Genomic DNA, 25,956 nt, shown 5'->3' with positions numbered 1-25,956 from the left:
TGTGAGTGACTTCAGGTCTCCAGAAGGAACAAGCCAGAGGCTTCTCCTCCAGGCCAAATAGGGCCCTGTGGGCAGCTTCTGAGGTCTGAGAACCCAGCACATTCCTTGGGTCTTGCCCCCTGGGATGTTTAAAATTAGTTTCTTGTAAGAATTTGAAAAGCCAAGGCTGGGCCCCTTCTAATGTCCAAGCCTAAGGGACAAGGCTGGCACAAGATTTCTCTGGGCCATCTTGGACCAGTTATCGTCCTCTCCAGGCCTCAGAGATGAGATGACCCTCTCCCATTGGGCATCAGATGAGAGCGTCATCTTCTGACCACAGTACCCACCAGCCCTGCTGTTCTGTTGATAGCGTGTCACCCAATAATGCACACAGGAGGCGCACCGAGCTGGACGCAGCCTGTTGTAGCAGAGGGACCGGTGATAAACGGGTCGGGTCTGGCCCTGCCTGTGCTGCCTGCTTGCGGTGACACCACTGTCGGCTGCACATGTCACATGAGCAGGTACAGTTCCTGAATCTTTTAAGAACCCCACTTTCTAAGATAGAGGTTCTTGATGTTGAGACTCACTTCATCACTGGTTTTAAATTCAGCCCGTCTACACTTGTTGGGATGAGCACTGTGTGTTGTATGTAAACCAAGTTGATAATAAATTATGTTAAAAAAAATAAAATAAATTCAGCCCATCTAGAATAGGAAAGACCGCAGGCAGCTCCTGGGAGAGGCCTGGGGATGGAGAGCTCCTGGGGGAGCCCACATCCTGCAAGGGGCCACTTAGAAAGAGGTGCTGATGAAGGGGACTTGCATCACCGGCCTCAACGAGCTTGGCCACAGAAGGGGACCATTGGATGAATGTTCTTCTGTGAACTGAGGCCATATGTCCTTTCAAAGGCTGCAGCAGCTGCTGGCCTAGTGGCCACTCACAGTGAGCCCCTGACGCAGTGGAAGAGGGAGGAGGGAGAGGACTTGTCACTCCCCAGCCCTCCTGCCCACACTGTCCCCTCCCTTGCTGGGGGACCAGATTACTGACTAAGGGCCCCCCAGCCAGACTTGGTGGGGGATTTTCACTTCATCAGGGGCCTGTTTAGGAGGAAGGAGGGAAGTTTGCAAGACTCCAGAATCCGAGGGAACAGCCAGCAGGGTGGGGGAAGGCGCTGCTCCGTTGTGGTCACCTTGGACCACAAGGTGGGGGTCCAGAGGGTGGGAACTGAGCCTGGGAGAGAGAAGGAGGGAACATCTTCACTTGGAGCACCTGCTGTGTGTGGCCCTGTTTGCAAGCTTTTGAAGAAGGTAACATGAGGAGACTGAGGCACAGCCAGGGGTCCCTGGTCTGAGGCCACAGTGCCTGTCTGACCTTCCTGGGACCCCCACCTCCTTAATTCCCAGCATCCCAGCCTTCTTGACCGAGCCTTGCAGTGGCACCTGTAAGTGGCTGTCCCACCCACGTGGTAATGCCCCAGCTTGAGTCAATCATGTATTTAAATCCCTCCTGTTAAAAAAAAGGGGGCCTCACTGTGGTCCAAAGTGTTGGTGGTTGTCCCTCTCCAGGGCCTCAGCTCCTATTCTAAGCAGGGATAAGTGGCTGTTCGGATTATTTTTCCCAAAGAGGCCCTTTCTCAATTTGCCCTCTGTTTTCCCCAGGCTCTGAGAGATCTTGACCTTGCCACAACAAGACAAGTCAGGTGCCTCAGGGATCTGAGGAGAAGGAGCTGCTTCTTTCAGGCTCTGGGCCTTCTGGGAGTCTGCTCAGTCGTTTCTACGCCAATGCTTCTTGGCCACTTAAGGGTCGCACATGCAGGGCAGAGGCCAAGGCACTTGCCATGAGCCACATAGACAGAGGAGGAGACCAGCGTTCAAACCCAGGGGGTCTGGCTGAGGAGCACATGCGTGCAGATGCTCTAAATGTGCCTCTTGATTTGAGAGCTCAAGCAGCCCACCTGATCTATTCACGTTTCTGGAACTTTCCCTGGTTGCCTCCACCATCACATGCCTCCCATTTCTCAGCCGCCTGAGGCTGGATCTGGGGAGCCTGCTGTGATGGGTGGTGTGAAAGGGGGCAAGCAAACCTGGGTGGACCCTGAGCAGCCCTGGTAAGGGCCCCTGAAGTGCCCTCACCCTCCCCACTTTGCAGCCACACACTCATCCCACCTGGTCTTGCATGGAGCTTGGATGTTGAGGCCCCAAACTTTCCCCATCCTTTCCCAAAGACTCCCAGCATATAAGGTCACTACAGGAGGGACTCCGGACCCTGCCCAGATACTTCCTGAACACCGTCTTCTATAGAATGTCTTCCTAGAAACATCCCTTCACCCAGGACAGTGCCTCTCAACTCTGAAGAGCATGGTTCCTTCCTTCTAACTCAACAGAAACCTCTCAGACCCTCCTTTACCTATTCAAAGTAAATATATATTTTGAAATAAGTTGTGTTATGTAAAATACATTAGATATGAATTCAATATGTTTTACATTAAATAGGTTATATCATGAGTTAAACCCAACCGAAAAACAATGGTACAATTGCAAATGTCCTTTTCATCTAGAAAGATGTGTCGCCCTCAGTCGTTCATGCTGCCTCTTGCACCTGTGCCGTCCCTGTTCCTATCAGGGCTCTCTCTCCCACAGCCCTTCCCCACCTGCCTCCTCTACATCCAGCAAGCTTCAGAAGGGCAGTGACTTCGAAGTCAGGCAGACAGGGTTTCAATGCCACTCCCTCTACCTGCTAGGTGAGCTGTGTGCCTGGGCATGTGGCTGCACTTCTCCAGGCCTCAGTGTCCTCGCCTGTGGAATGGGGAGGGCAACCCATCCACCCACAGGATGCTGTAAGGATCAGTGGGAGCATGCGGTGAGTGTCAGTAGGTGGTCAGTAGCATCCAATGTTGTATTTTCAGACCGTCGAGGGGGAGTTGATAACCCTCAGCACTGAAGGATTCCCCTCCAGCCCTGCCTCTGCGGCCTTGGAGGGGATTGGGCTTACTGGTCTGTGTTGCCTAAGGAGGCCGGTCACCCAGGCCTGTGAAAAAAGAGGAGTGAGGGGAGGGGCACGAGGAATGGCTGGTGGGTGCTAGGCTCCCGGCCCCGGGGCCCCTTCCCTCCCAGTTACAGCAAACCTGGGCAACTGCTCCCCTCCCTCACAGTCCTTGACACCTTGCCCAACCGGGGGTCCTAGCCTGAGCCCCCTGCCTGCCAGCCTGGGCCAAGGTGATTTCCCTGTGAGTCACTGAGCCTCCTGGTGAGATAGGCATTAACAGCCTCTACTTTACAGTGAGGAAATCCAGGCCCAGGAAGGATGAGGGAATCACCAGCATCGGCCCCAGGGCCTGTGGCAGGGAACCCAGGCAGCCGTCTGCATTAGCTGTACCTGCAACCCTCCCGAGAGAGGGGTGCTGTGCTGTTTCCACTGGGCCCCGGGAAACCCTACCGAGGGTGGGGGTGATTACTGGAGCCCCTCAAGTCCCACCCCTTACGTGGCTTCCCAGTGGGACTTCCAAACAGGAACTCAAAAGCTTTGATTCTGGGCCAGGTGAAAACCCGGAGGGTAGACCTGCCGGGCCTCTGCAGCCTTAACAGTGCTGTTCCGTAGCAGAGCCTCCGCTCTTCTGTCAGGTTGGGCTGAAGGCCTCTCTGCCACCACCCCGTTTTCAGTCTGGGGCAATGTCTCCCCTCTCCTCCCAGCCCAGCAGCTCCCTACTCCCTCTGCACCTGCAAACGCACACTGCGTTCTCCGGATCTAGACGTGTCTACTGGACAGCGCCCTGCCCTGGAGCCCTGGGCCTTGCTCAGCTCCTCGTCACAAGGGCGATGTGAGTGGAGGCAGGTGCTCCCGGTCAGGCAGGCCAGGAGGCGCCTGCCCCCAAGGCCTGTCCCCTCCCTGCCAAAGCCTCCAGCCCCAGGCAGTGACCCAGGCATGACCTTGCTGGGGCAGCACGGCCCTAATTCTCACTTGGAAGTGAATTGAGAGGACATGATTTTCAGTGCATTTGCTCCAAGAATGTGCTGACGCTACACCAACGTGGTAGGCTTTCCGCCGTCAGCTTCCTCCTTGCAGCGCTGTGTTCGGTACTTCTGCCTTCCTGGCTTGCACTAGGTCTCCAGAGCGCAGTCCCCGGGGAGAACCCCGGTGTCCCAGGGGATGCACAAGCAACAGCAAGACTTGCATCACACTGACGGCTCTGCCGGGCCAGCACTGTTTGGCATTCGACTCCCTAAAAGTCTCTCCGGCATCCTGACTCCTCAGTCACTGTTCCCTCGGGGAGGAGGAGTCCACCCCTGCGGTGGAGGGTCTTCAAGGCAGATGCTACCCTGGAGATACCCGCGGAGAGCCGAGTGTCCCAGCCCCCAGGCTCTGAATTCACAGGCGTCCCCCAGGCCCGTGCCCCAGGGGCTGGCTTCACAGGGACTGCCTGCTGAGATGCTGACAGCGCAGCCCCTGGCGACATCATCAAGGTTGCTTGTCTGCTTCCAGACACTCCGGATTCTTCACATGCCCCTAACACCAGCTTACAGAAACGAGGCCCACTCCGGGGAAACCAGGGGCCGGGGTGGCGCTGGCTCCAGGACCCAAGGCTGTCATCCAGGATGGCACTTTCTCTGTGTGACATCTTGATGGGGCCACAGCCTTCTGCAAGACCACCTGGATCAGGGGTTAAATAACGCTCACAAGGGCGCTCTTAATTGTTGGTTTCCTGACCCTCCAGTGCTGGAACAAAATTGCAAAGTCACCTTGGGGAAAGGTAGTGCCACAAATAATGATCACAATGCTGTTGGCCACTTAATGTCTCTGTGCTTCAGTTTCCTCATCTTGAAATGGTGACAATAACAGCACCTATCTCTAGGGATGTTAATGAGATTAAAAGAGTTAACAAATGAAAAGCATAGTCTGTATGTTATCTTCAGCTTTCACAGCAACCCTGCAAGAAAGAAGTCCCTGTTTCACGGATGAGGAAATACCCTGGAGAGGTCAAGGGACCAGCCCCTGTCACCGAGTGAGTGACATTTGAGTCCACAGCCAGATTCTTGGTCTGTGCCCCACCCCCCTCACCACCTGTGATGAAGGAGCCTGGTGGGAGGTGCACCGACACCAGCCTGGTAGAGCCCAAGGTGGCAGGTGCAGGGTCCACACTTCACGCCAGAACCTCAGAGCCAGGCAATGGTCCGGTTTCTGGGATTCGTAGATGCCTGGAGTAGAGAGGTAGGTCTCTCCCCGGAGTGAGCCTCCCATGTGTGGGAGAGGAAGAGAGCCCAGAGCGACTCGTAGTAGGTTGTTATGCCCAGGGAGGAGCAGGCTCTCCACTGGAGGAGAGTGTGTGTGTGTAACTGCGTGTGGCTGTGTGTGTGTGTGTGTGTGTGTGTGACCATGTATGTGACTGTGTGTATTTGTGTGTCTCTGTATGTGAAACTATGTATGTGTGACTGTGTGTGTAACTATGTGTGTGACTGTGTGTGTCCATTCAGGTGTGTCTGTACATGAGACTGCACAGGGTCTCGGTGACGTGATTTGGAGCATGAATGAGTGAGAATGTGTGCATGCACGTGTGTGTGAGTCTGCGTGAGAGAGAGAACACCTTACCCCGGTGCTCAGGATTGGGCAGGCAGGTTGCTTACACTTTCTGGTTGGCTGAGAGCTAATCAGCAGAGGCCTCGTTGATCCAAGCCCTGTATGTAGAACGTTTTCTTCTTCCCATGTCCGCACCAGCATGTGAAGAGGGATGATGACAGCCTGAAGGGTATACAAAGAGGGTGACCAGGGTTGGGGGCATCTAGAATCCATGCCAATCCTGAGAGAACTGGCTCTTTTTTTTTTTTTTTTTAATTTTAAAAAGGGAGAGCGTGCGAGTATGGGAGAGGAGCAGAGGGAGAGAGCGAATCTTAAGCAGGCTTCGTGCTCGGTGCCGAGCCTGACACATGGCTCGATCTTACAACCCTGGGATCATGACTTGAGCTGAAATCAAGAGTCGGACACTCAGCTGACTGAACCACCCAGGTGCCCTGAGAACCAGGTCTTGAGAGGGGCTGTCCACCTGTAGAAGGGCCGACCCACCCTGAATCTCTGCAGCCTCTCCAAGATCACAGAGCACAGATGAGTTCTGGGGGGCCAGTAGACTGGCCTAAGATAGGCAGGCAAGGTCCCGTTCCATGTGACAAGTACTTTCTAGAAGTTGGAGTGGTCTGGGGGATGGAGGTGTGTGGCAGGCTATTCAGGAGCGCTGACTCTGGTGTACAGGTGTGGGCATAGCCCCCCATACCTGCGTGGCAGACCATTACCAGGGTACCTCTTGGTCTGGGGAAATAGGAGGGCTCCTTCCAGTTCCAGTTCCTGCTCTTGCTTCCAAAGCCAAGCCCTGGAGCTGACTCGAGCTCCTGTGGGTCCCCCACAACTTCTCAAATGGCCCTGGGCTGTCTTATACCCATTTTTCGGAGAAGGATATGGAAGACTCGGAGAGGTGAATTGATTTGCCATGACTTGAACCCAGAGCCTCCTACTGCTAATGTGATTCTCTGTCCACCGTTCAGGGCTCCATAGCACAGAGCCTCGTGCAGAACAGCACGATTAGCTGTTAATGCCTATGATTAGCGTGGATGTGTGGTGGCGTTGCCCTGGCGCCTCTCTCACTGGGGCCCTGCCAGGTCTGAGGGCGAGAGTCTGTGCCCATCAGGGGGACTTCGGGCAGGAGGGGAGTAATGGGGGAGGGGAAGGAATCCCAGGCACCAGCACTGCATAACACAACATAACACATCACACACCTGGCGGGTGGGGCACAAAGACCTGGAGCAAAGAAAACCCTCCCGCCCCTACCTACATGACCTTGGCAAGGTATTTATTTGACCTCCCTGAGCTCTAGTTGTGTTGCGTTTAAAGCTGAAATATTCATAGTTGCAGGACTGGGTGAGGAGGAAATGAGATCTTATACGTGTGTGCATGTACAAAGTTCTCAGGATGCAACAAAACAGTATCTGTTGACTTGTGGTCATTCCAGCACAGGGAGGGAGGCGGGACCGGCCAGATAGGATGGGCAAGAAGCAGGGTGGGAAAGATAGCCCAGCAACCTGGGCCCCGGCCTTGCCCACCCCCTCGGGCCTCACCAGAGCTCCCAGTCCTCTCTCCCTCTTGGGGGTGGGAGTGGGGGGCTCTTGCCAGGTGCCCCAATGGGCTTGGAGTGGGCCAGGACCTCACCGGCTGACTCAGGAGCAGATCCACGGGCACATCCTACGGTCTATCCGAACACGTGCTCCTGCACCGTGTGATTTTGGGCAGACCTTTGCCTTGTCCTGAGCTTTGTTTGCCAAGTGACTTGGGCCTGGTGGTATGTGAGCCCTTCTCCCCAGCCCCAGCACCTTGAGGCTGAAAGGATAGAGGCTCCGGGTCACTGGACTTGCACAGGAGGACCTGGAAATGGTCATTGGTAATAAAATGCCACCAGGTTCATTCAGTCATTCACGTGTAATATTTACTGAGTGTATTTCACGTGCCGGGGCTGGAGAGGTATTTGTGAACAAAACAAATATCCTGGCCCTCGTGGAGTGTCTTACTTTCTAGTGGGAGGAGATGTAATCAGTGAGTAACTAGCATCGTGTGTTAGAAGGTGGTGAATGGACATACATACAGCAGAGTAAATGGCCCTGGGAATGCCTGGGAAGGGGTTACCATTTTCAATCCAAGGAGCGGCGTGGACCCCATTGAGCAAGCGAGGTTAACGCGAGGGTGTCAGGCACAGCTATTCCCTCCTGTGCACTCCCTTGGCTCTCTCCTGGGACAGGGTAGCCCAGTGTCTCTGGTCTGCTTCCTGGAGGGCAGCAACTATGTCTGATTCCACCTCTGCTTCCTCAGAACCCAGCCAGGGCTCAGCCCACATAGGGGCTCAGAAGTGTCTGGAACAGCAGGCTTGAACCTGGGATCAGGGGGGCCTTGTCACCCGTGTTCCCCCGGAATGGGAAATCCTTCCCGGCACAGCCCGCCCTCAGAGGGAATGCCAGTCCATCAGGCCCTGGCCTGGACGACACACCCAGGGGCGACAGACCCTGCTGTGTTGATTGCCCAGCACCGCGTCCACACCAGGCCCAGAATTCCATCTGCTGCCAAATTCCAGGGCTGGAAATAATGAGGCAAATTGTCCCTCGCCGCTGATTGACTTTCAAGTTGCTCTGCTAAACTGGGTGCAGTTGAAGTTTTCGCAAGTCTCCCGGGGACCCCGGGCGGCTTCAGTTTCAGCCTTGTAAAGAGCCGTTAAGATCCAATCAAAATAAATAAAATCAGATCCAGGAAAGCGATGTGTTTGTGACTGCAAACGAAACACTCAGGATATTCATGCTGAAGCCCAGCACCCCGCTTTTTTGCAGGGATTCCTTACACTAGACTGGCACGAACCCATGATCTCACCGGCATGTGTTCTCTGAGGCCTGGGGCCTTCGGGAGCGTCCTGCCCCTGTGTGACGGGAGAGGAAAGTGCAGGGCTTGAGCACAGTGTGACCCAGAGGAGAGTCCCAGGCCCTTGGCTTACAGGAGGGGAGACTTCAGCCCTGAACGACTGCAGGGCATTTCGTGGCCTGCAGTGACAGCGGTGTGAAAGTCAGGAGAGCAGAGGCCTAGAGACACATGGTGTAACCACGGAATCAGAAATTCCCAATTGTAGGAGGCCAAGCCCTAGAATGGGAGTACCGCACTGGGGACTGTCAGGTCCTCAGGCGTCAGAACTGCAGAGGGCCAAGTCAGGGCGTTAAATCCCAACTCAGAGAATCACCAGGCTGGGCAGCCCAGAGAACCTCTTTCGGAGTGCTCTCCGCCCAGCCCCTCACTATTCTGGACACACCGGGGAGCAAATAAAAGCACAGCAGTGCTTCCCCTTCTCCCTGCGGAGGGGGCTGCCTCCTGCCCAGCCAGCCGCCCCTCCCTGGTTCCACGTACGCCCCCTCCCCTGAGCCTTAACGACATCCTCTGTGCAGTGCTTCAGCTGCTAGTTTTGATCAAACCCTGGAAGAAAAATCAAAGGTATTTGAGAGAAAAGCCCTATGCAACGCCAAGAACCACCTCCCCAGTCCTAAGGTTCAGGGAAATTAGGAGGGTCTTTCTGCAGCAAGGCCTTTCTGCAGCAAGATGTGTGTGCCCTGAGACATCCCTGTGAACAACACCCTCCTGCAAAAGCAGGTCCCAGTAGGAGAGGAGATCTCTCAGGGTCACTCTAGGGAAGCGGTCAGAGGTGTTTGGAAGTCAGGCCTCCGGTCCCCGCTCCCGCTGTCCAGCCGCCCGACCCTTCCGAGGGCTGTATTGGTCATTGCCTGGTTGGCGCTGCATTTCCATTCTCCAGGCTTCACCCAGACCAAGCCGGAGGGTCAGACGGGGCCCGCCTCCGTCCTGCTGGTGCCAGGCCATGCTTGCAGGCAGGCAGGCCCGGGGCAGAGCCCGTCCTTCCCCGGGCTGGGCTGCCCCCCACACTCGGCATGCTGAAAGGCCCCCTTGTGCGGCCGCCGTGCCTCCCCGCCGCAGCGCACAGCCCTGTTCTCTTACCTCATAAACGGCTAATTTGTTACATATTTTCTGACGCTGTAAATGGGAGAACAAAGACCTTTTCTCTCTCATATTTTCGTTCAATTATGTTTGTGGGGGAACCTGATCCCCTTCAAAGGGGGGCCAGGGAGCTGGGGGGAAGCCTCCCAGGCTTGCTGACCTCCCAGGCCTGCTCCAGGGCCCGGACCCCCAGGGCTGGCCGTAGGCTGCTCGGGCCCGGGTGCAGCCAGCGGGGAGGGAGGCGAGGGGCCCCCTTGGGGTCCTGTGAAGGGACCGGGCCTTCATCTCCAGCACAGATGCCAGTCTCAGGAGCAAGTCAGTGCCTCCAGTGGGAGATGAAGCTTCTAGGAGGCAGACATTAGGGCCACATAAGGAAGGCCCCCTCCACAGCCCACATCCATGCCCCGAGATGGCATGGTCCTGTGGGTGGACGATGAGCTCCTGGCCACAGCGCCAACAACCCCTCTCTCTGTACTGTGGCGTGTCCCCCACAGAGATGTGGCAGGCACCTGGAGTGGAATGGCCTTTGGAAGAAAATCCTGGTGCTGAAAACCCTCAGACTGTCCTGTTTCTGAGGCCCCACCTAATCCCGAGGCTCTGGCCCATGTTTGGGCTTTTGCCCGGCTCTGGCTCAACTTTTGGGTTCCCCCAGCTCCTTCCATCCTACTTTGAAAAAGCATACTTGCTGGTTTTGAACACTAGTTCTTCCCAATTTGGGAACCAGGGGGCTGGAGCCTGTTCCTGGAGACCCAGCTGCCCAAGGATGTCTTTCTACAGCAAGCAGCCCCACCTCTCTGTCCTTCCCTCCCTTTAGGGGATAGCTGAGAGTGGCAGGTCCTGGAGTAGGTCCTAGGGACGTGAGGGGGAGCAAAGCAGACATGGTCCCCACCTCCGTTGTGTCTGCACAGCAGTGGGCTGAATCCTGGTACGTGGCTAAAATGGCCAAATTACCTTGATTCATCTACCGCTTACTTGCTGTGTGACCTCAGCTACTTAGCTGAGGCCCTCAGTGCCTCCTTTGCCTCATCTGTAAAATGGGATGGAAATGATAACTACTGCACCGGGCTGTTGGGGGATTCAGTGAAATGATATTTGAAAAGAGTTTTGTGCGGTGTCTGGCATGGAACAAATGATTAGTCAGTGGTAGTTAAAATTCTTATTAGGATAAGCAGACATTAAACAAATGGTTGCATACATGAATATATGAAGACAGTCTCTGAGCACTCTGAAGAAAGAGTACAGGGTGTAGGAGAGCTTTGAATGGGGGCCCCTGGAGGCATCAAGGAAGGAGTTTTCAAGAGGTGATGAAGGCTTGAACCACCATCTGAAATATGAATAGGAATCAATGGAGCAAAAGAAAGGGGTGATGAAAATGGCAGGCCTGGCAATAGGACCAGCCTGTGCAAAGGCCCTGAAGTGGGAAAGAAATAACATACTCTGAAAAACTCTGTAAAGGCAACATGTTGACAACACAGAGCAAGGAGGTCAGGAAGTGAGATGAGTCTGAGGAGCAGGTGGGGCCCTGCCAAGCACAGCTGAGAGGGCCGTGTTGAAGAAGTCATTCATTATTCCTAGAGCAGAGCCATGAAGGTTTAAGCCTGGGAGTGCCATGATCTCATTTATGTTTTTTTTTTAAGTTCACATTCACACACGCAGCATCCCTTTTCCTTGTTAGGCCCAGAACCAACGGGGCCTGCGTCAGGTCAAGGATGTTCAGGGTATATATAACAGACAGCCCACCCTTGGCCTCAAGGCCCAGGATCACCCTGTGCGGCACCCTCCAACAGCAAGTAGAAATAATAGTAAAAAGGACTGAGTGGAGAGAGATGAGGCTGAAGACACAAACATGGCAGAGCCAGGTCTAGGACTGGTCCATGGAGAACAATCGATGGAGCCGCTTGGTGCTGGGAAGCAGGGAACTGAAGTCATGCTAATTTCAGTCTCCCCGGGACTGCTGCACGGCTCTTGGCCCAGAGGCAATTTTTGTTACATGTTCAAAGGTCAGTCTGTGGTTAGGCCTCTTCACGGCATGAATAGTGCATAGGGAATACCATACTCGTGTCCTGAATCTATCATCTATCAATCTATAATCTATCTATCTATCATCTATCTGTCATTCTATCATCTTTCTTTCCATCTGCATCTCTCTCCTTCACACACATGTGCACACACACATTCCTACACAACTCCTGGTCACTCAGAGTGTCTGACACCCCTGGCCTGCTGCTGCCCTTCCCAATTGAAGAAGCTCGTAAAAGGAGAAGACAGACATGGGCTGGAGCTGAAGGGAGGCCTTCTTGAGGAGGTGAGCTGGGGCAGAATGCACGAGTGGGTGTGGACGAATGGGGGCCAACAAGGAGCCCTGCCCCCCACCCTGACCTCCCCCCTCCCCACCGCCCCGATCTGGCGGGGCCCTGGCGGCCAGTTCAGGAAGGGCAGTGGAATGCCGCCTTGGGCCTGAGGCCCCTTGAGAAGCTTGCAGGCAGGCAGCGAAGTAAGAGGCTGGAGCACTCCTCCCTCTGCCCACAGTGGATCCTGGAAGCCGACTGGCCCTTTAACCAGCACTTTTGGGGGTCTTTCTCTGTCCCCACCAGCCCACACTTGGCCTGCCTCCCGGGTCAGAGGGGTGCAGAAGGAAGCCTTGGGTAGCCCTGAGTGTTTCCCGTCTGTAAAGTAAGCAGATCTTTGCTCATCCAGAATGTGTCTGACTTCTCTGTATTCTTTTCCCAAGACCCAAGGCTCAGATTTCAGTTTCACATTCTTTTGCCTCAGGTCTAAAAACATTTTCCTTTTCTGTGGTGGGGGGAAGAAGGAATAAGGGGGCAGAGGAGACCCGAGCTGCCCAAGGAAAACAGACAGATGCCTCACTCCTGCCTTAGTCTGCATCCCCTACTTGCTGTGTGGCTTTAGGCACCTTCCTGCCCTCTCTGGACCTCAGCGCCCTCTTCATGGAGTGAGGAGCCTCTGCAGGACCTAATGAACCCTCCCTCACCTGATCTTCTCGGCTTTCCCATCCTGTTGCCAAGAAATGTCTCCTGTGACTTTAAACAGGTGAAAAGCAGGAGAAGTTGGGACTGCATTTTAGTTTTGTCCATGAGGCCAGGTTCTGTGCAGCTGTCTCCTTTGATGTGTGCTAGCAAGAGTGTCCACCCCTTGACTGTCAAGGCCACAGGCCACATGCCAGCCCCACACAGTCTTCTCTCTTTCCTGCCATTCTTAGCCTGCCCCTCCTCTGTCCAGCTGCTCCCCTGAGAGCGGCTCGAAACTTCCTAAAGTGGAGGAGGGCGAGGGAGGACCAGTCCCCGAAATTCACAGCAGGAGAGAGGGGGCAGTGGTGGGTGAGGAAAGAGACTCAGAGCCCTGAGTTGGAGGGTTCTAGAGCATCTAAGCCAGGAAGGATTTGGAATCCCAGCCTGCTTTACTCCCTCCATGAGTCCCCACAGCCCCAGACCCAGGTGGGGACTCCTCACCTCTCCTGGCCCAGAGCCAGCTAAGACTACCGCCAGGAAGCAGCCAGAGGACAGCTTCTCAATGGAAAGCTTTAGGGCTCATTCCCTGTTTCGTCACTTCAGTGCTCCTTGCCTTTCCTTGCATGAAGTCTTAGCTCCAGATCCCCCCTCTGTGCCTGCTCCCTCTCATCTCATACTCCTCACCAGCCAGGCCCTGCACTCCAGCCCAGGGGATCATCCGCACGTTTCCCCAAAGTGGCCAGCTTCTCCCCGCCTCTACATGGACATTGACACCACCCAGAATTCCTTCTCTTTCTCTTCTGCATCACAAAGGCAACCATCCCCCACAGGCACCATTGCAGAACACCTCCTCTGAATCCCGGAAGTGACCCTGCCCCCACTCCTCCCCCACTCCGAAGGATGAGTCCCCCCTGCTGCTGCTCCCACAGCCCTGAAATCACCCCGGTACCTGGTTTTCACAGGTGTGTTAGCATGTTGCAAGGCTTCCTTGAGCACCTCCTTCCTTGCTCCACCCCACCCCTGACCTTGAGCTCTTTGAGGATAGAAATGATGCTGATTTGGTTCTGTGGTCCCAGCACCCAACACAGAGCCTGGCACTAATCCATATTGAACACTGAGGAGTGAATGAGAATCCAGTCTACATGTGCTGGCACCTGCCCCTTCTCAAAGCCACCCTGCTGCTCTTTGGGAACAGAAGTTTCTTAAAATGCCCTGAGGAAGGACAGCAATGTTTACAAGGGTTTTAGGGTGTTAGCTCACTAGCCGGGGAGGACAAATCTTATTCTCCCCACTTGGCAGATGGGTGAACTGAGCCTTGGAGAGAAGGGCCTATCCCACATTCTCATAGCAGCCCGTCACCAGAAAAGCCACAACAGGAACTTCACACAGCCATGTTAGCAGGACCCAGATTTGAGCCTGGACCAGAGCCCTGCCCTTTCTGCTGCTATGCACACTTGGTCTCTGAAGCACTTGGTAGCCTGCGACGTAGCAGACAAACAATTTCACTCGTCAGCATTGAGCACCCCTCACCCCGGGCCACCTGGGGGTGCCCGCTCTGATGCCACCCTCCCTGGCCGCTGCCCAGCACCAAGAGCGGAGGTCCTCACTCAGCTGGAGGTGGAGGGCCTGTGAGACACCCCCCCCCCCAACCCCGCTCCGCCCTGCAAATTGGTAATTGCCGTGTGGTCAGACCAGAAGGAATTAGACAAGCCCTCGAGGAATTTCATACTGATTTTGCGAATGAAAACGGAGACATGCCTTTTGAAGTCTAGGCAGCTGTGTCAGCAGGCAGGTCTGAGACAGCAGGAAAAAGAAAAACTACAGCTTTCAACCAATGGATGCAGCCACTTCATAGTAATAATGGTGGCGACGGTAACCGTGGCCACCGCTGACTGACCGCCTACCATGCGGACCGTTGTCCCACTGCAGGTCTCCGTCTGCGCATCTGGGGTTCCCCAGCCTCACAGCTGTCAAGCCCGTGTCTGAAGATCTGGCAGAGAAGGGCTGAGGAAGCCAGCTGGCTGGAGTGCAGAGCCGTGGCTGAGACTGAAGGCCCTCCCCGCCGGACCCTCTCCTGGCCTGGCCTGACCTGACACGTCTTTAAGAACACCACGCACTTCCATGCCCACCACCTTGACCACGCTTCCCTCCCTGCCCCAGCCATCCTGCACAGCCCGGCCTGAAGCCTGTTCCTTCACCGACATCCCGGCTGTGTCAGAAACTCCCTCCGAGACCCCAAAGGCCCCAGTGTTTTCTGTTTATCATTAATTTACCCCTTAGTTTTTTGTTTTTTTTTTTTTAATTTTTTTTTTCAACGTTTATTTATTTTTGGGACAGAGAGAGACAGAGCATGAATGGGGGAGGTGCAGAGAGAGAGGGAGACACAGAATCGGAAACAGGCTCCAGGCTCCGAGCCATCAGCCCAGAGCCCGATGCGGGGCTCGAACTCACTGACCGAGAGATCGTGACCTGGCTGAGGTCGGACGCTTAACCGACTGCGCCACCCAGGCGCCCCAGCCCCTTAGTTTTATAATTACCAGCGTCTCTGTCCATCTCCTCCACCACCTTGGTGTCTCTCAAAGCTTTATGCATGAGAATAGGTTGGCCTAGATGATTCTCTGGGTCTTCCTGATACATTTTGCTCTTTTTTTTTCTCCACATGCAATGTGTATTCAATTTAAGAAATCAAAAGTGGTTACTGGGGAGCAAAAGAGAGTCATAGCAGAGAGTGGCCCCAGGACAGGGAGAGCTTGAGGAGTTAAGTCTGGGCAGAGATGAGGCACTGGGCCACATCGACCTGACCGTGGGGAGTGTGGATGTCACTTATTTTTCTGAGGTTGGCTTCCCTGTCTGTAAAATGGGGTCACCAATGGTGGCCTCACAGGGCTGTTAAGAAGAATGAATGAGCTTCCATATGCAAAGTGCCTAGAATTGCAGACTGTCTAAATCGTGGGATGATGGGGGGATGGCTGTTCGAAAATGCTGTGCTCATAGAACATAACTTCCAGAGCTGAAATGTACTCCCACACTCTCTCGTTTCAGAGGGACCCTGTGACCCGGACAGTGGGTCCCACGAGTGAACTGGGTCAGAGTTGGCAGCACCAGAATCTGGGTCTCCAGCCTGCTTCAGGCTTATCTGTGCCTAAAACTGAAAGCCGAGGGACCCTTTTGTCCTCCAGGGACAGACCCCAAGCCTCTGGGTGTGCCCCTTCCCCCGTACCCAGCCTGCTGTCAGCCTCCCTACCCAGCGCAGTGCTAATCTCCTCGTGTGGGTGGCTCCGGATTTGTGAGCATTTCCTGGCATGACTTGAAGGACAGAAGAGGAACTCCGGGATCTTTAAGGGTGGTCTTTGGGTGGAGAAACTAGGCGTTCGGAGAAAAGAAGGAAAGAAAGCTAGGGTGAGTCAGCCTCTGCTGCCCGCCCAGGAAAGCACAGAGGGCTAGGCCAGCCCACGCTGCAGTGCGGATGTGGAGGATGTGGCCGGCACCGCCGGGGTCCGACTGGTGGGCGTTTGTGGAGCTGGGACGGACCTCTGTGTTGGAAGCCGAGTCCATGGTTCTTTGGGTTGTGGCTAGGGTTTGGGACAGGGACGGTGAGGGGGAGGGAGGAGCCTGCTCCCCCCCCCCCCCCCCCCCCCCGCCTTCAGGAGGAACACAGCTGCCTTCGTCTTCCATCTGATCTTGTTTACCCCTGTCCCCGCGGATTCCAGACCGGCACGGCCACCCCAGCATTCCTCCGCTCACACTCTGCGGGCCTGCCCATCTCTCAGGGGGGCCAGAGGCCTTCAAGGGACGTGCTCCCCACTGCCCACCCTGCCATGCCTCTGACCATGTCCTGGAAATCCCTTCTCCTTTCCACATGGACCCTCTGTTCTCCCTGCTTTGAGCCAGGAGCTGAGGTGGCATCGCCTGGCCTCCCTTATCCTGATGTCAGTGGGAAGCACTGGCAAGAGATAGATGGGGGGAGGGGAAGGGAGTTGGAATATTTTGTGCCTCTGCCACCCTGCCTTCCTGCCCGCCTCCGTGGCCCAGGCCATGGAGGGGTAGCTGTGCCGTCCTCCAGCGTTCGGGTCCCTCACCCCTTGCCCCTTTCCCTTCAAGGCTTAGGAGCAGGAAAGCTTCCCACCGCTGCTGCTCTTCAGTGCCCCAGCATCCCCCGTCCACACCTTTGTCAGTGTTCCCATCACTCAACATGCTTCAATTACCCTTGTAGTTGAACTCACTTCATTGCAACTCACTTCATTGACCATGCGCCATCTATTTTCTGTTAGGTCCCTGCCTGAGACAGGGATCTCATCCACTTGTTCCCCTTTGCTCACTCCTGTCTAGGCACACTGGCCTTCCTGTTTCTCACACCCAGCAGGCCTACCTCTGCCTCAGGGCCTTTGTACTTGTTGCGTCTGCCCACAACAGTCTTCTCTCAGGTATCCATAGGACCACCTCCCTCAACTCCTTCAGATCTCTTCTCAAACATCCCTTCTCTTTGTGCCTTTACTGGACATCATCCCTAAAATGTCAACCCCTAACACACACACACACACACACACACACACACACACACACACACACAATTTCCTATTCTCCTTATTTTCTCCCTAGCAACTATCACTCTCTAACATAGATGCTTTGCTGGTTGTTTCTGTTTATTGTCCTCTTCCTCCCACTGGGATGAAAGTTCCCATTAGGGCAGAGATCTTTACTTGTTGTGTTTACTGCTGTACCTCCAGGGCCTAGAACACCATCCGGTACATAGCTTCTCAACAAATACTTCCTCAGTGAATGTGTGAATTGGTCCGTTTCCCAGATGGGCAAACCAAGGCCCAGAGAAGGAAAATGACTAGCCCAGGACTTAATAGTATAGATTCAGATGGAGACTAGGTCTCTGGTCCTACCTGCCAGCCCAGAGCCAGCCCATGGCTCCAGGAAACCTTGTGTTTATTTGGAGGCCTGCTGCTCAGTAGCCCGGTGTCCGGAGACAGGATTCTGTGCCGGAGGCCCAGGGGACTCTGAATACTAAGCAGGAAGCAGGGAAGTCATCGGCACTGCTTTGGTGCTGTCGATGGGGCAAGGAGAATAAACAAACAAAACTCAGCCAGAGGCTGGTGGGCTCTAACCTCTGAGAAAATCTCCCCCAGGCTGGGGAAACCTTCCCATGAGGCTGAGCTGCCCCCCCCCCACCCCCAGCCCGGGGCACTGACAGACTGATGTGGCAAAGGGTGCGGGTCTCTGCTTTCTCAGCTCTGTGCCCTGGGGGGGGGAACTGCGGCCCGGCAGGGAGCTGCTCCGGATGGAGGTTCTGGGATGCTTAACTTGCTCAGCTTTTTATTCATTTATTCTACAAGTACTTCTGAGACATTGACTGCTTGTCGGGCGCTGTGCACTCTGCTGGAGAAATAGCTGTGACCAAGTCAGATGATTTGCCTGCCTTTGGCGTGTCACTGTTGAGCAGGAAGGACGAGCATGAAGCTGAGGAGGGCAAGCAACCTAGAAATCCTGGGTGCCCTGGGGGTGCTAAACAGGAACCCGCCTAGTGCACGGCCCAGGGATGTCCTCCTGAGGAAGGAGCCCCTGCAGCCAGGTGAAAGGGGAGTGTGAACTGATGGGTGGAAAGGTGGTTTCAGGTAGAGCAGGACCAAGGGGAAGGGCCTTAGGCTGGAAAGAACTCGGCACAAATGAGAATCTGAACGAGGCTCCATCAGGCTGGGGCAAAGAGGGATAGAGTGGGGAGGTCCTGTACCAGGTACGTTACCTTGGCACGGGTGACCTCCTCCCTCTCCTCATATGTAGCTCTGACAGGGCCCAGGGCCAAGGTTCTAGCACCCCTCCTTCTTCCCAGCTGACCATTCAGACTTCAGGCTTCCCACACTCATCCCTACTTGTCTGTTTATGTCTGTTCTTCCTCCCAACGACTGGGTGGAGGTAGCTTGGCAGGTCAGGCCCTGGGGTAACAGAGAGAACCCGGACCTGAATTTGAATCCCAGTTCCAGTCTAGCAACTTGAGAAGCCCATGCAAGTGACCTCACCATCCTCAAGGCCTCAGTTTCCTCACATGTTGAATGAGAATAACAATCCATTCTCCGAAAGGATTGTGTTAAGGGATGGTTCTCAACATCCTTACAGTGGCCCATTGAGCCTGGCATACTAATCAATTCTGACCTCATGTCCCATCCGCTGTCCTCCTTGTTTGCTCAGCTCCAGCTACCCTGGCCTCTGCTGCTCCTCACATATGCACAGGGCCTTTGCACCTGCTGTTCCCCCTTACCTCATCACTCCCTGCCTCCTTTCCTGCTTTATTTTCTCTCTGCAACACGTACTGTATTTGTCAGGGTTTTCCAGAGAAACAGAACCAATAGGATGGATAGATAGGTAGATTTATTTTAAGGAATTAGCTTCTGCATGGTGGAGGCTGGGAAGTCCAAAAGCCACAGGGTGAGTTGGCAGGCTGGAAACCTAGTGAAGAAGCACTGACGCCTGATGCTGCAGTTCTAGTCCAAAGACAGTCTGTGGGCAGAATTGTCCTTGACAAAGGAAGTTGGTCTTTTCCTATGAAGGTCTTCAACTTATTGGATGAGGCCCACCCTCATCCAGCTATTATGGAACATAATCTGCTTTACTCAAAGTCTACTGCTTTAAATGTCAATCTCAAAAACATCTTCACAGAAACATCTAGCATAATGTTTGACCAGATATCTGGGTACCATGTCCTAGCCAAGTTGACCGAATTCACCATCATAAGTGCATCCCTTGTTAATCTGGCACCCACAAACATCTCCTTAAAGCATACTCATAACATACGGTTTAACAACAGATAAAGACAATAAACAATAATTCCACCTCATGTGATACAGCGATCCTGCGTACAACCAAAATGCCTTAACGCCTTCTCCAGATGAGGATGCAAAGCCTTTGGGTGATGTTTACTCTTCCCCTTGATATACCAAGCTTCGATACTATCATGCGAAGTTAACAATACTTAAATACTGTGATACAAAGTCACTATTTCTTATGCTAGGGTGGAAAAAAGAAAAAGAAGAGAGAGAAGAGAATGTTTCCTACATGCACACATAGTCTCAACAAAATAAAGAAGAAATACTCTCGACAATGAGTCTTTTGTTTCTGTGACTTGTCATGTGCTCATAGCTGGTATTTATAACTACCTTCTCCTACTTCCACTACCACTACTGTAATGCCTTTACCTTGAGCAAGCACCTCAGCTGGTTTTGGTTCACACCTGGAGGGGTGACCCAGACCTTCATTCCTGAAGGCTCTGGGCCCTTCGTGGTCCCGCCTGGATTGGGTTGCTGCAGTTTTCCATTGATGTTCGTTAATCACAGGGCAGGGTGATACTGAGAGGCGCCCTGAGGGATCTCCTGTGCTCCAGACGTGTTCTCCTCTACCTCCCTGTGGAGTAGCAGGCCATTTTCCCTGCTCGTCAGGATCAGTCACGCCAGCGAGCACAGTGACTCCCTTCTTCACCTGTTGATTCAGACACGGGAGGAGCTCAAAGTGGCCGGGGGCAGTCTTGATCCCCAGTTCAATGGAATCATTGTTCTGTATGTCTGACATGCCAGATGCTAATACTTTACTGATCATTTTGTTTACTCTCTGTTTAGCCCCTGCAGGTAAGCCCAATGAGAGCAGGATTTTGGTGTGGTCTGTCCCTAACGAAATTCCCAGCATCTAGAACCGTGCCTGGCACATGGCCGGTTGTCAGTAAGCATTGCTGAGTGGGTCAGGGCCTTGGCTGTGATCTCCCGGTGCTTCAGCGTGGGTGAGAAGTGCTCACCATCCACCTCAGAACCTCAGTCTGAAGGCCAGGTCTGTCCCAGGGAGCCCAGGGTTGCAGAATGTTCTCTGACAAAGGGGGTCCTGCCGCCTCTCCTCACACTGACAGTGCTGGGCCAGCACGTGAGCACAAGGCCTCAGTGTTCACCATCCCAGCCCACTCAGGACTGTTTACTAGACTAATCTGGAACAATAAACCTGTCCCCACCCTCCTGGCGCCTGCCTCACTCCATCCTAAGCCTATGTTTGAAGATGTGTTTAAATTCTGGGCCTACACTCAGCAGACGCCACAGGCTGGCTCCTGGCGGACAATCACTGGCGAGGGGGGCGGCACTGGGACGCTCAGGTCCTCCTGATGGCTCTGTCTCCACACGCAGCTCTCCGGGGGGGAGCGAGGCGGCTCTAGCCTCCATCCAGTGTTTGTTATTTCATGTCAAAGCTTTCTCATAAACATTATCCTAGAGTGGGACACGGAGGCTTTGGGCAAAGAGGGTTTGTTATTCTAAAGTGGCCAGGAGCAGAAGGCGTGGTGGCCCAGGAGTCCGTGAGCGGCGCCAGGCTTGGGAATTCAGGGTGAATGGGAGGGAGGCAGAAATCAGGACAAGGCTCTCCCGTGCCTGTGCACAGGGTCTTGGAGGTCCCACTTACCACACCCTCCACTGTCACAGCCAACTGGGATACCTGCCTCTGAAATGAGCTCCGCACAGGTGGAAACCAAAACCAATTCATCCACCACCATCCCTGCAGAGAATCGACAGAAAGTAAATGATCGTTGAATGAATGACTAAGTGTAGCTTCCCTATATCTTTTGGAAGCGCCGAGAATGCTTATGAAGAAGCACGTATTCTTTTGAAGTTCTAGTCATGGGAACCTGGTCTGGAGCCAGACAGATGTCATTTCAGAGCCCAGCTCTGCCCTTTACAAGCCACGTGGCCTTGGGGCCCCTCTGTTTCTTTGCCTTCCTGTCTATGAATAGGGACACCATCCTGCCGGCTGTCTCCCAGGGAGAGCAGAGGGAAGCCCCAGAGGGCAGTGGTCCACTAAGAGGATGGGTTCCAGGGCTGGCCTGCCCAAGCCTGAATGTGTGTCCCATCCCTCACCAGCTTTCTCACCTTTAGTGAGTTATGTAACATCTCTTTGCTGTAGGGTTTTTTAAAATCTATTCATTGGAGCTAATACTAAACTTAACTCAGAGTTGCTATAAAGCTTAAGTAAATTAATATAAGCATAGAAGATTCCTGACACATAGTAAGTGCTCGATAAACATGGCGACCCTGGTAACGAACTTTGAAAGATGCAAACAAAGGATGGCTCCAGGTGGGAGGTGTGGGGAAGGGGCACGTGACTCGGGTCAGCGGTCCTCCTTCTGAAACAGTTCCTGAAAATCTGCTCTTCGACAGTGAACGGTGAACAAAGAGGCAGGCTTCCTGACCTGACCAAGTTCCTGGTCTACACAGGCAGGAAACAGGGAATCACCTGAGATGGAGGCTCCATGGGCTAAGTGCCAAGACCAAGGGAAGCACCAACCCCCGCCTGGGGGTCAGGGGAATCCAGAATGATGGGTTTGGATTTCAGTCCCGGCCCCACGACACTGCCTGGGCCACACTGGGAATGCCTCCTCAGTGATCTGATCTCAGTTTTCTGTATGCAGCATGCTAATAATAAATACTCCGTGGCTATTTCTGGCTATTTCGCAAGGCTCCAGGAAGAAGACAGGTGTGGTAATGTGTGTGGGATGAATGTGGGCTGTGCCAGTGAACATCCAGAATCCAGCCCCAATCTGTGGCACCGCAAAGGGTCTTGGGCCGGGCGTCAGGCTTGGCTTCGAGTCTGCTCTGCCCCCAGCTGCCTGTGTGGGCTTGGGTGAGCTCTCTCTTGCCCACTTTGGGCCCCCGTCTCCTTTCCTCTTCTGTATGGTGAAGGCACAGAAAGAGATCAGTCGTTCTCAGACTGGGCTCCAGGGAACCCACGGCCTCCACAAAGAAGACTTGGAGGTCCCTCCTACAGTGGAGCATTGAACTGGTAGGACTTCAGGCTCTAGCTTGTCTCCTCACATCAGTCAGGGAAATTTCCATTTTTATCTACTCCACATACTGAGTTCCAAGTAAGGTTCCTTTAGAAAACAATAACAATAAAAAGGGATCCCACGGCCAAAAAAGGTTTAAAAACCACTGGACCAGATGACGTATAGGGGCCCTTCCAGTTCCAATCTGGCAAAGTTCAAGTCTGACTATTTTCTTCCGAGTTTTATTTACCAAGCATTTCTCCAGCTCTGACTACATACCAGGCCTGTTCTTTGCACCCTACAGATTGTACCACACTTAACTGAAACACCTCCTGGCTTCACAAAAGCCACATGATTGCGGAAGTGACTCCATGTGTCTAGGGAGGCCCAGGGGAGCCATCTCCCCTCCAGCCAGGTCTTCTGGGCACCCGAACGGGTGACCTCACCGCAGTCCAGGTGGTGTCGACTCTGAAGAGCTGCAGGGGTATACAGCGGCAGGGTGTGGTCACGGGAAGCCCGCATATCCCGGCCCCCCACCCCCGTTCAGAGATGGAGAGTACTCCGGCTTGACACGGACACTTTCAAGCGAGGCGTGTTCCGTGTGGGAGGAAGTGCCTGTTGCCTTAGTGATGTCCACGGCAACAGGGCCACTGCCTCCTGTGACTCATCACGGCCACCGTGCTGCCATTGACACTCTGCACCAGGTGGCTGCAGATTGAATTTCAGAATGGTTGCCAGAGCCTGGAGAAGGCCTGGAGGTGGGGTCTGACCTCCTCTCCAGCCAGCTCATTAGGGTAGCGGCCTGGGCTGCTGAACCCTAGCACTATCCAGCTCCTTGCCCGCCAGAAACAAAGATGGGAGGGGGTTGGCAGAGGTGATCTCTTGAGCATGGGCTTGGCCTCGTTGTCCATGTCAGTACTTTAAGTACCTTATTGCATGAGCTTTTCTGTTCAGATTATGTATTCTGGAATCATGTGACTGATGTCACTGGTGGGGACTTCTGCCACAGGGTAGCAGCATGCTCTAAACGCAGACAGAGTGCCAGAGTTCTAGGGGTTAGTCTGGAGGGCTTAATGAGTAGCCTTGAACTATGAAGTGGCTGACCTCAGCAGGTGGCACTAGGTGGCACTAAGGTGCTAGGGAAAGGATGGAGTGACATCCTCGCTTTACCGGGCACCGTGCTGACATCTGCAGATACAAAGTGAATAAGATGCAAGTCCCATCCTCACGAAGCTCAGAGCCTAATGAGAGAGCCAGGTGGCTAAATGGTGGTTACAGTCTAATGTCCCCGCCACAGTGGAAAGAAGCACGGCGGGTCACTTATGTGCCACCACACTGCTCTCAGTGCAACAGCACCGAGCATTTGCTCAGGTGTCCGGACCCGGTTGCAGGTAGGCCCTGCCGGGCTCAGCCGGGCTTACTCGCGTTGTCCGTTGGCTGGACTGGGATGGCCTTGGTGGGACAAATGAAGCAATTCATCTCTGCCCGGCCTCCAGTGGGCTTGCGTGGGCTGCTGTCAGGGCAGGGGAGGGACAAGAGGAGACAGCAGCCATTGGTGCTTTTCAGGCCTCTGTGCGTAGTGGTTACTCATCCCATCGGCTATAAAGCAAGTCCAGGGCAGAATGTCAGAATGGGAGGGAGCCAAAGAGTTCCATGGCCAAGGGCATGAATACATGGAGAGGGTAAGATTTGGGGCCATCACGGTATCAGTCTGCCACACAAGGAGACTGTGGGGGCCCCAGGGAGGGGCCTAACTCAGCCCCCAAGTGGTCCAAGAAGCTTCATGAAGAAGACATTTGAGCAGAGCCTGGAAGGCCAAGTGTGAATTTGCAAGTGGAGAGCAGAGGCAGGAGGTTTTCCTGAACAGAGAGCATCACGTATAAAGCGCAGAGACAGAAGAGTGCTGAGTAGTTGGGTATTTGGAGACATGCAGGCTGAGTGGGAAATGAGGTCACTGACCACAGCAGGGTCCAGGTCACTGCCTTGCAGGCTCTGCTGAAGAGGTAGGCCCTTATTCTGAGGGCAGGAGGCACTTGTGAAAGTTTTGAGGAAAAAAAAAAAAAGAGGGAAGACAATCAGATTTTTTTAAATTTTTTTATGTTTATTTATTTTTGAGAGAGAGCAAGAGAGAAAAAAATGAGAGCAGGGGAGGGGCTGAGAGAGAGGGAGACACAGAATCTGAAGCAGGCTCCAGGCTCTGAGCTGTCAGCACAGAGCCTGACACGGGGCTCGAACTCATGAACTATGAGATCATGACCTGAGCCGAAGTCAGATGCTTAACCAACTGAGCCACCCAGGCGCCCCCGGATTTGTGCTTTGATAGAGAACAAACTGAGGGTTGATGGAGGGAGGTGAGTGGCAGATGGGCCAGATGGGTGATGGGTATTAAGGAGGGTACTTGTGATGAGCACTGGGTGTTGTATGTAAGTGATCAATCACTGAGTTCTACTTCTGAAACCAATATTGCACTGTAGGTTAACTAACCAAAATTTATACTTAAAAGAAAGGTGACTGTGGCAGAAGACTATGGGATGGGGGAGTGATGGGGGGCTGCAGGGAGGGGATGGGTTGCAGTGGGCCCAGTGAGAGATGCTCGGGGTGGTGAGAGGCCAGAGACTGTGGTCCAAGATGGCAAACAGATAATGTGCAAACAGAATGAGCAATGAGGACTGGTGGGCAGGTTGGGGCCGGGCAACAGCAAGGACAGGTGGCCTGACACTGTCTCCTGACCTTCTGCACAGGAATTACAACAGCTTTTCCCTATATCGGTGCTAAAGGGGTCTGGGATATGCCATCACATGAAGCTGCCTCCAGTCCCTTCCCCTCAGGGGCCTCAGTTCCCCCCATCTAAAAATGGGACATTTTATTTTTTAAAAAAAATTTAAGTGTATTTATTTATTTTGAGAGAGACAGAGTGAGCAGGGGAGGGGCAGAGAGAGAGGGAGAGAGAGAATCCCAAGTAGGCTCTACACTGTCAGTGCAGAGCTCGATGCAGGGCTCAAACCATAAACCGTGAGATCATGACCTGAATCGAAACCAAGAGTCAGACGCTTAGCCGACTGAGCCACCCAGGCGCCTCTAAAATGGGACATTTCAGAAGATTTCTCAGGGCCCTCTTACCTTGGGCAGGCTGTATTCCATTAGAGCCATGGTCCCCATGCCAGAAGCAATCAGAACACTAATGTCACCCCCATGGAGCCTGTTAAAAATATACATCCTGGGCTTTACCTCAGAGATTCTAATTCTGGGCATGAGGACTGGGGTATCTGATACGTTAGCATAGCACCCCACGTGATCCTGATGCCAGGCAGGTCTGGCTAGAGCGCAGCTGTATTCCCAGGGCCTGGAATGGTGGCCGAGAGCACAGAGGAGCTTCAGGATACATGCTGAGTGCCAGCAGGGTCCTGATTCAGAGAGGCCCAGCTCCTAAGGCCTTTGCCTGGAGTGAGGGTGACTTCTGGAGGAAGGGGCATTTGGGTTGGGCCTTGACATCTAAGTAGGTTTTTGGTTTATTTTGTTTGTTTGTCTTGCTTCGTTTACAGTGCTCTTGATTACTAACTTAGTCTGTGCTCATTCTAGAACTTTCCTAAGCACAGGAAAAGAAAGGAGTCAAAAGAAAAATTCACCCATCATTCCAAAACCCAGACACAACTAGGGTCTCATTTTGCCACGTTATTAGATAAGATGGTGATAGCCAGAGCA

The 25,956-nt window shown here is 53.8% G+C and overlaps 1 protein-coding gene across 3 annotated transcripts in view; it reads left to right on the top strand.

Annotated features, from left to right (window-relative positions):
- Positions 1 to 25,956, top strand: part of TRABD2B (TraB domain containing 2B) — a 220,523-nt gene that overhangs the window by 154,448 nt on the left and 40,119 nt on the right. The gene's annotated exons all lie outside the window — the stretch shown is intronic.

Source organism: Leopardus geoffroyi, chromosome C1, assembly GCF_018350155.1.
Source record: "Leopardus geoffroyi isolate Oge1 chromosome C1, O.geoffroyi_Oge1_pat1.0, whole genome shotgun sequence".
NCBI classification, from domain to species: Eukaryota; Metazoa; Chordata; class Mammalia; order Carnivora; family Felidae; genus Leopardus; species Leopardus geoffroyi.
This window is presented reverse-complemented; position numbering and strand designations above follow the sequence as displayed.